A 10,199-nucleotide genomic window follows, 5' to 3' on the forward strand; every position below is an offset into this window, starting at 1 on the left:
TACAAAAGAGTGAAAAAATACTCTCTTATAATGATTGTGGTGAAAATCACTTAAAATAGGGGCGCCTGAGTGGCTCAGTCAGGTAAGTGTCTGCCTTCGGCTCAGGTCATGATCCCAGAGTCCTGGGATCGAGCCCCACGTCGAGCTCCCTGCTAAGTGGGGAGCCTGCTTCTCACTCTCCCTCTGCCTGCTGCTCTCTCTCCCTGTCAAATAAATAAATAAAATCCTAGAAAAAAAAGAAAATTACTTAAAATATAGTGTGAAAATTACTTCAAAGTGTGTAAAACTTCTAGTACTGTAGCATATATTAGATACACAATAAATGTTATTTGCTTATGTTTCTTACTTACTTACATAACTCCTAAATCTAGCAGTAATTATGAGTAAGCCTTTATTTAATTCCCTGAATTTACTTAGATCTACATCTATAGTATGATTCAGAAAAGGGGTACAGATAATATTAACACTTTGAGAAATCATTTATAAAATGGCTGGTGATTTGTGTCTAGTAGTATCGTCACTCCTGAAAATCTCTAGCAACCATGGAAAGAGTGATCCATTTGTGTGGATAACTGAACAAAATAAGGATGGATCCCAAGAGTGTGGCTAATGACAATCAAGCCACATAAAGAATGAGACATTTTGTTTTCTCTCTTCTAAACTCTGAGCAGAAGTCTAAGATATATTGCATTAGTTACATTGTTCTGTGACCCTTATGATTTTAAGAGTAGTAATGTGAACCTAAAAATAGAATGGCTAAAAATAGAACAGGATATAATTGTTGAGCACTACTAATATTCAGGAATACTAATATTCAGGAATAAAGACTCTTTCATGATTCATTTTTTAAAACTATTTATTCCAAAATATTTTACTTCAACTATATACTTGCCCTTCCTTTTTTCTTTTTTATCAGATACTGTTCTGGTGCTATTCTGTTTGCCAGACATTTTATTGCACTATTATAAACATTTTATATGCATTTGTTAAATACTTAAATCAGGTTGATTCTGGGCAAAGAAAATATAATTAGCAAAGAAATTAACTAAATTCCATTTGTTATGTCTGTTACAAGGGATAGCTATGTGTTAAAGAAAGCATTAATTGTGGCTGTTTTCAATGTCTGTCTGGGTCCACACTCTCCACACAAACAGGTGTGCATTATAGAATGCAAGATATTTGGAAATGCAAATATAGTTTTGGATGTTTTTATAAGATTAAAGCTTTGACCAAGATTGAACAAATTAAAATCAACACATGCTAAGCCTTGTAAATTAAAGCAGAAACAAAGTTTTACTTATCTAATGTTAGTTATTGTATCCTCTTCAGATATTAGCCAAGATTTAATTTTTGAAACCAGGAAATTAAACAGGTTGACACCGTCTGCAGATATACAGCAACAGCATGAATCTGAAATAAAATAAGTGCTCAACAGAGGAATCCTTACAAGCTTTTTTTGGTGGGATATTTAGCAGGCCCTGATTGTTTTCCAAGGAGTAGGTTTCTAGACACATTATCTCTGTTTCAGTATCTTCAAGAGATACTACACGGGTTTCTCAGAATTTGCTTCTTAGGATCTTAAAGTGCAGAAGATTATATCTCCTGCACTTCTAAAAGGACATATTTCCTTTTATTAAAAAGGGATAGCTTCCTATCTTATAAAATATTTTATATAAAATTTAAAATGAATACTCATCATCTCATATGCAGGATTTATTATGTGTGGGCTATTTATTTGACAGATAGGGCCAGAACTTATGGAAAAGTATCTGTATGAGTGGTGGAATAATCTGGCACAATTTTTGCTATTCTATAGGAAGTGTTTTTTACTACGTGGGATTGAATGAGAAGACATTTAGTGATTCATTTTTTAATTTGCAATTGATCGTTGGGTAGTTCATCCAATTAGCTATCAAATTTAGTATCACACAGATATCTTACCTAACAATTATGTTTGGTATTTCTGACAAATACTATGAGCAACACAGGTAGCAAAAATATATTGACTTTGAGAGTTCACACACAAGTTTGAGACTGTGAGGCAAGAGACCTGAGCTCCTACTCAGCTTGTCTACTTGCTTTCCATGTTATAGGTTGAATATTGTATCCCAAAAAGGTTAGAAGTCCTAACTCCTAGTACCTTAGAATGTGGTACTAGTACCAACTCCTAGTACCTCCAAATAAATACAGGGTCTTTACAGAGTTAATCATGTTAAAATGAGGTCATTAGTGTGGACCTTAATCCAGTATGACTGTTGTCCTTATTTAAAAAAGGAAATTTGGACACAGACAAACACAAAGGGAAGAAGGCCATATGAAATGAAGACAGAGGATAGAGCAATACATGTGTAAACCAAAGTATACCAACAGCCAAACCAGTTGAAACCAGGAAAACACAAAGAAGGATCCTTCCCCTCCAGGTTTCCGAGGGAGCATGGCCCTGCTGACATCCTGATTCCAGATTTCTTTCCCCAGACTGAGACAATAAATTCTGTTGTTTGAAGCCACGCAGGTTTTGGTACTTTGCTATGGCTGCCTTAGCAAACTCAGAAACCAAGTGAACCTTTTTTAAAAAAGATTTTATGTATTTATTTGACACACAGAGAGAGTGAGCATAAGCAGGGGGAGTGGGAGAGGGAGAAGCAGGTTCCCTGCTGAGTGGGAAACCTGATGTGGGGCTCCATCCCAGGACCCTCCCATCTGACCTGAGCCAAAGGCAGATGCTTAACGGATTAAGCCACCCAGGCACCCCTGACACCATGTGAACATAAATAACATTTCGCCTTTGAGGTTTTTTAATCTATAAAATGGAAATAAGACGATAAAAGCTATATCCATTTTTTAAAAAAGAGTTGTTTCGAGAATCAAATGAGACAAGTGTCAAAGAGAGCGTATGGGTCTGTGTATGCACATTCTAAGCATAAAAATTTGACAATATGTGTCAAAGTGTATGAGTAAGATAGATACATGTTTCAGGTTTAACTGTGTGCATATATGTGTACACATAATGTATTTTAATATACAACACTTGAATAAATTTTTCTTGAGTTCCTAAAAGGCAGAGGTAGGATCTTTTTCCTTTTTATATCCTCATTGCACCCCATTTAGGTCTTTTACCCAAGTAGAACTTGGTGGAAATTCAATACATTGTGGTTGAATTATATCTGCAATATTAGGCACCTACAAACAAGTAAATATTACAAAAATTATTTTTTCCCAGAATTAATGCTAAAGGTATAAGAGATTTAGAGCTATCATTACGGAAGAATATATATGAAATTAAAATAAGTATGCCAATCCTTAAATAAAAATATTTTATTTATCTCAGGGTTGGGATTAGATTTTCACACTTTGGATCTGAATTTGGAAATGCTTTACCTTTTTTTGTCATGTCACACCATGTGCCTGTTCATGGTACACTGCTATTCTAATAGTCCTGAAGCACATAGAAACTTTAGGTAAGTTTTCTAGGACTGATGTAGTAAAAATGAACTAATTTGCAGATAAAATTGTCGATGACTTCAACAAAATAAATTTCCTATCTTTAGTTGTAGGATTACCAAAAGAAAAAAACCAACAAATAATTAGAATTGCAATTTAAATGATCATATATTTTATAATATTAGCTGCACTGTTAGTTATTGAACATTTGGAGTTTTTAAAATATGTGAGAATTAACTATTATGATTGTATTTGTTATATTTTATTTTGGCTTTAGGTGCATTCTTCATCAAATTGGAATTTAAAGAGACTATAATTTATAAAAACATGATACTAGCAATATAAAATCTACTTCATGGCAAGAAGATATAATAGAATGGGATGTAATTTTATTATTATTCTTTTAGGTTTTTGTGTAGAATTTAGTGAGAACAAAAACAGTGTGGTCTTTAGCTCATAAACAAATATTACTTTTAAACATAGTCTCAAAAAAGAAATTATTTTCAGGCTATCATATTAAAGTTGTCCTTAACTGTAGTAAAAGTATAATCAAGTAACATATGTATGTAATATAATATAAAGTATCTTATTTTCTTTGATTCTTTAGTTTTAATTCCTCTATGAATGAAAATAAGGTTTAAAAAATCAGATAAAGGGGCACCTGGGTGGCTCATTCAGTTAAGTGTGTGCCTTTGGCTCAGGTCATGATCCCAGGGTCCTGGGATCGAGCCCTGCATCAGGCTCCACGCTCAGCAGGAAGCCTGCTTCTCCCTCTCCCACGCCCCCTGCTTGTACACACACTCTGTGTGTGTGTCAAATAAACAAATAAAATCTTTTTTAAAAATCAGATAAATATGGGGCACCTGGATGGTTCAGTTGGTTAAGCGGCTGCCTTCGGCCCAGGTCATAATTCCAGGGTCCTGGGATCGAGCCCCACATTGGGCTCCCTGCTGAGTGGGGAGCCTGCTCCTCCCTCTCCCTCTACCTGCCGCTCCCCCTGCGTGTACTCTCTCTCTCTCTAATCAAAAGTCTTTTAAAAAAATCAGATAAATACAAGTTCAAGGAAAACAGATTTAGTGATGTTCATCTGTATCATATGGTTCCATATCAGTATACAAAACAGCAACTAAAGCCATAAATTATAAATAATATAATGTATATTTGACATCCATAGTACATTCCTCTATTCTTAAAAGAAATATCTTTACTGTTCTGTAATATTGAAGGCATCCTTTTTTTGTAAAAATAAAAAAACATGAAAATAAATTATTGATTACTATTCAAGTAATACCAATTTGAGAAAACTTACAGAAAAATGACAAAACAACTATGGAAATGTAGCTGCACTGTCAGAATGAGTATTTTATACTTTGTTTTCATGTATGGTAGTGAATTACTTCTTTGGCTTTCTAAAAGTGAATCCAATAAATTATTACATTTAAAAATGCCTAAAACAATTATAGACTGCACAGTGACCTTCCTCATTAATTTCTCTCTTTTTTTGCATTTTATTTTACTGAGGTATAATTGGCATATAACATTTTATTAGCTTTAGGTGTACCACAAAATGATTTGGTGTTTTATATATTACAAAATGATCACCACAGAAAGTCCAGTTACCATTTGGCACCCTACATAGTTATAAATTTTGTGTGTGTGATGAGTACACACACACAAATCTTTTAAGATTTACTTTCTTAGCAACTTTCAAATATGCAATACAATATTATTAACTATAGTAACTATGTTGTACATTACATCCCCAGGATTTATTTACTTTGTAACTGGAAGCTTGTACCTTTTGAACTCCTTCACCCATTTCACCCACCTTCCACTCCCTATCCCCTCTAGCAATCACCAATCCATTCTTTGTATCTATGAGCTTGAGTTTTGTTTTGTTTTGTTTTGCTTTCATTTGATTTGTTCATCTGTTTTGTTTCTTTTTTTAGATTCCACATATAAGTGAAATCATACAGTGTTTGTTGTTTTATAACTTGAATGAAAGACCTAAAACCATAAAACTCTTAGAAAATAACACAGGCGGTAAACTCCATGACATCAGTCTTGGCAATGACTTTTTGGATCTGACTCCAAAAACAAGGGCAACAAAAGCAAAATAAACAAGTGGAATAACATCAAACTAAAAACTTCTGCACAGCAAAGGAAATAATCAACAAAATGAAAAGTCAATCTACTGAACTTAATATCCAAAGTATATCTAGAACTCATACAAACTCAATAACAACAACAAAATCAATCTAATTAAACAATGAGCAGAGGACCTGAATAGTCATTTTTCCATAAGAAGACATACAAATGGCTAACAAGCACAAGAAAAGATGTTCAGCATCACTAATGATCAGGGAAATGCAGATCAAAACCACAATGAGGTATCACCTCACACTAGTGAGAATGGCTAAAATAAAAAACACAAGAAATAACAAGTGTTGGCAAAGACAGAGAAAAAGGAACCCTTCTGCCCTATTGGGGGGAATGTAAATTGGTGTAGCCACTGTGGAAAACAGTACAGAAGTTCCTCAAAAAATTAAAAATAGAAATATCATATGACCCAATAATACCACTACTGGATATTTACCCAAAGAAAATGAAAACTCTAATTGAAAAAGATATATGCATCCCTATGTTTATTGCATTATTTACAATAGCCAAGATATGGAAGCTACCTAAGTGTCCACCAATAGATGAATGGTTAAAGAAAGTGTGATATATATAAAATGGAATACTGTTCAACCATAAAATATAAGGTAATCTTGCCATTTGTGACAACATAAATGAACCTTGAGGGATTATGCTAAGTGAAATAAGCCAGACATAGAAAGGCAAATACCTCACTCATTTCTTTGTTGGGGAAGACTTTACATTCTTGCTCTATAAATCTTGGAACCAGATATTTTCCTTTAAAAGCAGAAATCAAAATGTTAGGAAAGTCATTATGTGGATAAACATAGGTGGTTAAAATAATAAATGACTTGCATATTGAATATCTTTGGCAGTGACCAAGCTTTCTTTTAAATCATGCTAAATACAGTTAAATCACTTTTAACATCTTGACTTATTTTTGATTCATAAAAAATTATTTGAAAACTTCTAGTGGATTTTAATATCTCAAGCCAAATATATATAAGACTACCTAAAACTCTAAGTGTTAGTTTTAATTTAAATGGGCTCATATAATTTGGGTCTGATGTATTCCTCTTAGCAAACTGTATCTATCTATCTATATATATATACATATACATATACATATATATATCAACTTAATATGTGTTAAATGCCCATGTCATGATTTATCAATGAAACATCAAGTAATTTTTTCCCTTTAGATTCATTTTTTGCCACCCTCCTTCACCCTTCAGATTCATTTAAAGAATTTTTTTCCTTTAAATTAGTATTTTTGTATTCTTTGGGTAAATACCCAGTAATGCAACTGTTGGATCATAGGGCAGTTCTATTTTTAACTTTTTGAGGAACCTCCATACTGTTTTCCAGAGTGGCTACACCATTTGGATTCCCACCAACAATGCAAGAAAATTCCCTTTTCTCCACATCCTCACCAACACCTGTTGTCTCTTGTGTTGTTGATTTTAGCCACTGTCTGACAGATGTGAGGTGATATCTCATTGTAGTTTTGATTTGTATTTCCCTGATGATGAATGATGTTGAACATCTTTCCATGTGTCTGTTGGTCATCTGTATGTCTTCTTTGGAAAAATGTATATTCATGTCTTCTGCCCATTTTTTAATTGGATTATTTGTTTTTGGAGGGTTGAGTTTTATAAGTTCTTTATAATTTTTTGGGTACTAACCGTTTATAAGATATGCCATTTGCAAATATCTTCTCCCACTCCATAGGTTGCCTTTGAAGTTTGTTGACTGTTTCCCTCACTATTCAGGAGATTTTTATTTTGATGATGTCCCAATAGTTTATTTTTGCTTCTGTTTCCTTTGCCTCAGAAGACATATCTAGAAAGAAGTTGTTATTATCACTGTCAAAGAGGTTACTGTCTGTGTTCTCCTCCAGGATTTTTATGATTCCCTGTCTCACATTCAGGTCTTTAATCCATATTGAATTTATTTTTGTTTGGTGAAAGAAAGTGATCCAGTTTCATTCTTTTGCATGTTGCTGTCCAGTTTTCCCAAGACAATTTGCTGCATCATCTACAATAGCCAAATTATGCATCAACTGATGAATGGATAAAGAAGATGTGGTATATATACAATGGAATATTACTCAGCCATAAAAAAATGAAATATTGCCATTTGCAACAACATGGATGGAGCTAGAGATTGTAATACTAAGCAAAGTAAGCCAGTCAGAGAAAGACAAGTACCAAATGATCTCCCTCATATATGGAACTTAAGAAACAAAACAAATGAGCAAAGGGAAAAAAGAGGGGTGGGGGCAAACCAAGAAACAGACTCTTGAGTATAGAGAACAAACTGATGGTTACCAGAGGGGAGGTGGATGAGGGGATGAGGTAAATAGGTGATGGGGATTAAGGCATGCACTTGTTGGGGCACCTGGGTGGCTCAGTCATTAAGCGTCTGCATTGGCTCAGGTCATGATCTCAGGGTCATGAGATCGAGCCCTGCATGGGCTCTCTGCTCAGCAGGAAGCCTGCTTCTCCCTCTCCCCCACCCTCTGCTTGCGTTCCCTCTCTTGCCGTGTCTCTCTCTGTCAAATAAATAAATAAAATCTTTAAAAAAAATTTTTTTAAAGGCATGTACTTGTTATGATGAGCACCAGGTGCTGTATGAAAGTGTTGAATCACTATATTGTATACCTGAAATTAATATTACACTGTATGTTAACTAACTGGAATTAAAATAAAAACTTTAAAATTTTAAAAAATAAAATTTTTTTTCAAATAAATTTTTTTTTCATATGAGTATTGAGATTCAAAGTAAAGAGAAGTTGGTCAACACCAAACAAGTGAAAGGAGATTGTACACAATATTATAGAATGTGCCAAGATATTCTGTTTCTCATAATAAAGCTGTTGCCTCTAAAAATATAATACACACATTAATGTAATGAATCAATAGCATTCTCATTTTAATGCTGCTCATCCTATGCACATATTCTTAGTATTTCTTCGTTCTTTGTGTGCTGTTTGAATTGCATGTCACCAGTCCTTTATAACATTTTCTCAGTAATGGTAGGTTTCCTCTCTGCAGGTTTCAGTGGCCGTGGTAGCAAACTAACTTCATAAGTCCACAATGCCGCTTCTTCTCCGAGGGAACATCAAATGGCGGATGACGCTGGTGCTGCTGCAGAGCCCAGAGGGCAGGGCAGGGGGACCTCGGGGGGCGGGGCCCTGGAATGGGAGGCTGCGGAGGTATCCTCGGAGGCTTAGGCAGCGGCATTGGGGCAGGCTCGCGGCAGGGTCGGTGCAGGGTTTGAGGCCACGGAGCTTGGGGAGGCAAGGCCGAGGACAAGGAGTGCCATCACCAAGCTAGGCCGCCTGGTCAAGGACATGAAGATCAAGTCCCTGGAGGAGAGCTATCTTTTCTCTCTGCATATCAAGGAATCTGAGATCATTGATTTCTTCCTGGGAGCATCCCTCAAGGACGAGGTTCTGAAGATCATGCCTGTGCAAAAGCAGACCCGTGCTGGCCAGCGGACCAGGTTCAAGGCGTTTGTTGCCATCGGAGATTACAACAGACACGTAGGCCTGGGTTTCAAGCACTCCAAGGAGGTCGCCACTGCCATCCATGGGGCCATCACCCTGGTCAAGCTTTCCATCGTCCCCGTGAGGCGAGGCTACTAGGGCAACAAGATCAGCAAGTCTCACACTGTCCCATGCAAGGTGACTGGTCTCTGTGGCTCTGTGCTTGTGCGTGTCATCCCCGCCCCCAAGGCACTGACATTGTTTCAGCCCCTGTGCCGAAGAAGCTACTGATGATGGCCACTATCGACAACTAACACACCTGGGCCAGAGGCTGCACTGCCACCCTGGGGAACTTTGCTGAGGCTACTTTTGATGCCATCTCCAAGACCTACAGATATCTCACCCCTGACCTCTGGAAGGAGATGGTGTTCACCAAGTCTCAATACCAGGAATTCACTGACCATCTTATGAAGATCCACACCAGAGTCTCCGTGCAGAGGACCCAGGCTCCAGCTGTGGCCACCACCTAGTTTTATACAAGAAAAATAAAGTGAACTAAAGCTTGTTAAAAAATAAATAAATAGGGGCGCCTGGGTGGCTCAGTCGTTAAGTGTCTGCCTTTGACTTAGGTCATGATCCCAGGCTCCTGGGATGGAAACCCCGCATCAGGCTTTCTGCTCCGTGGGAAGCCTGTTTCTCCCTCTCCCACTCTCCCTGCTTGTGTTCCCTCTCTTGCTGTGTCTCTCTCTGTCAAATAAATAAATAAAATCTTTAAAATAAAAATAAATAAATAAATAAATAAATAAGTCCACAATGCCAACTCTAATTGCATTGAAATTACAAAATAAAAATGGCTGTTTTTACATATTCATTAAAACAATTTAGGTCTGAGTTATTTAATATAAATTATAATCATAGTCATAGGGTATAAGATTGCAAAAAAAATAGTTTGATCTTTTTGACACAGTTGCTCTATCCACTGGATTCTTTCTCTGGATGTATTAGCTTCTCTCATTTTTTATGAATCGTTGAATCCTTCTTTTGCATTTATGATAATACATGCAACTTGTATAGTAGCAAGCCAACTGATTAGCATTTGTATTGCAAATTTTGTTCATTTATATGG

General features: G+C 36.0%; 1 pseudogene; it reads left to right on the forward strand.

Moving 5' to 3' along the window:
- The first annotated feature begins 8,710 nt into the window (after positions 1–8,710).
- LOC112823576 (small ribosomal subunit protein uS5 pseudogene) lies at positions 8,711–9,627 on the forward strand (annotated as a pseudogene).
- Positions 9,628–10,199: the final 572 nt, after the last annotated feature.

Source organism: Callorhinus ursinus, unplaced genomic scaffold (genome assembly GCF_003265705.2).
Source record: "Callorhinus ursinus isolate GAN/ISIS: 27379988/994484 unplaced genomic scaffold, GSC_fseal_2.0 scaffold5, whole genome shotgun sequence".
Lineage (NCBI taxonomy): Eukaryota > Metazoa > Chordata > Mammalia > Carnivora > Otariidae > Callorhinus > Callorhinus ursinus.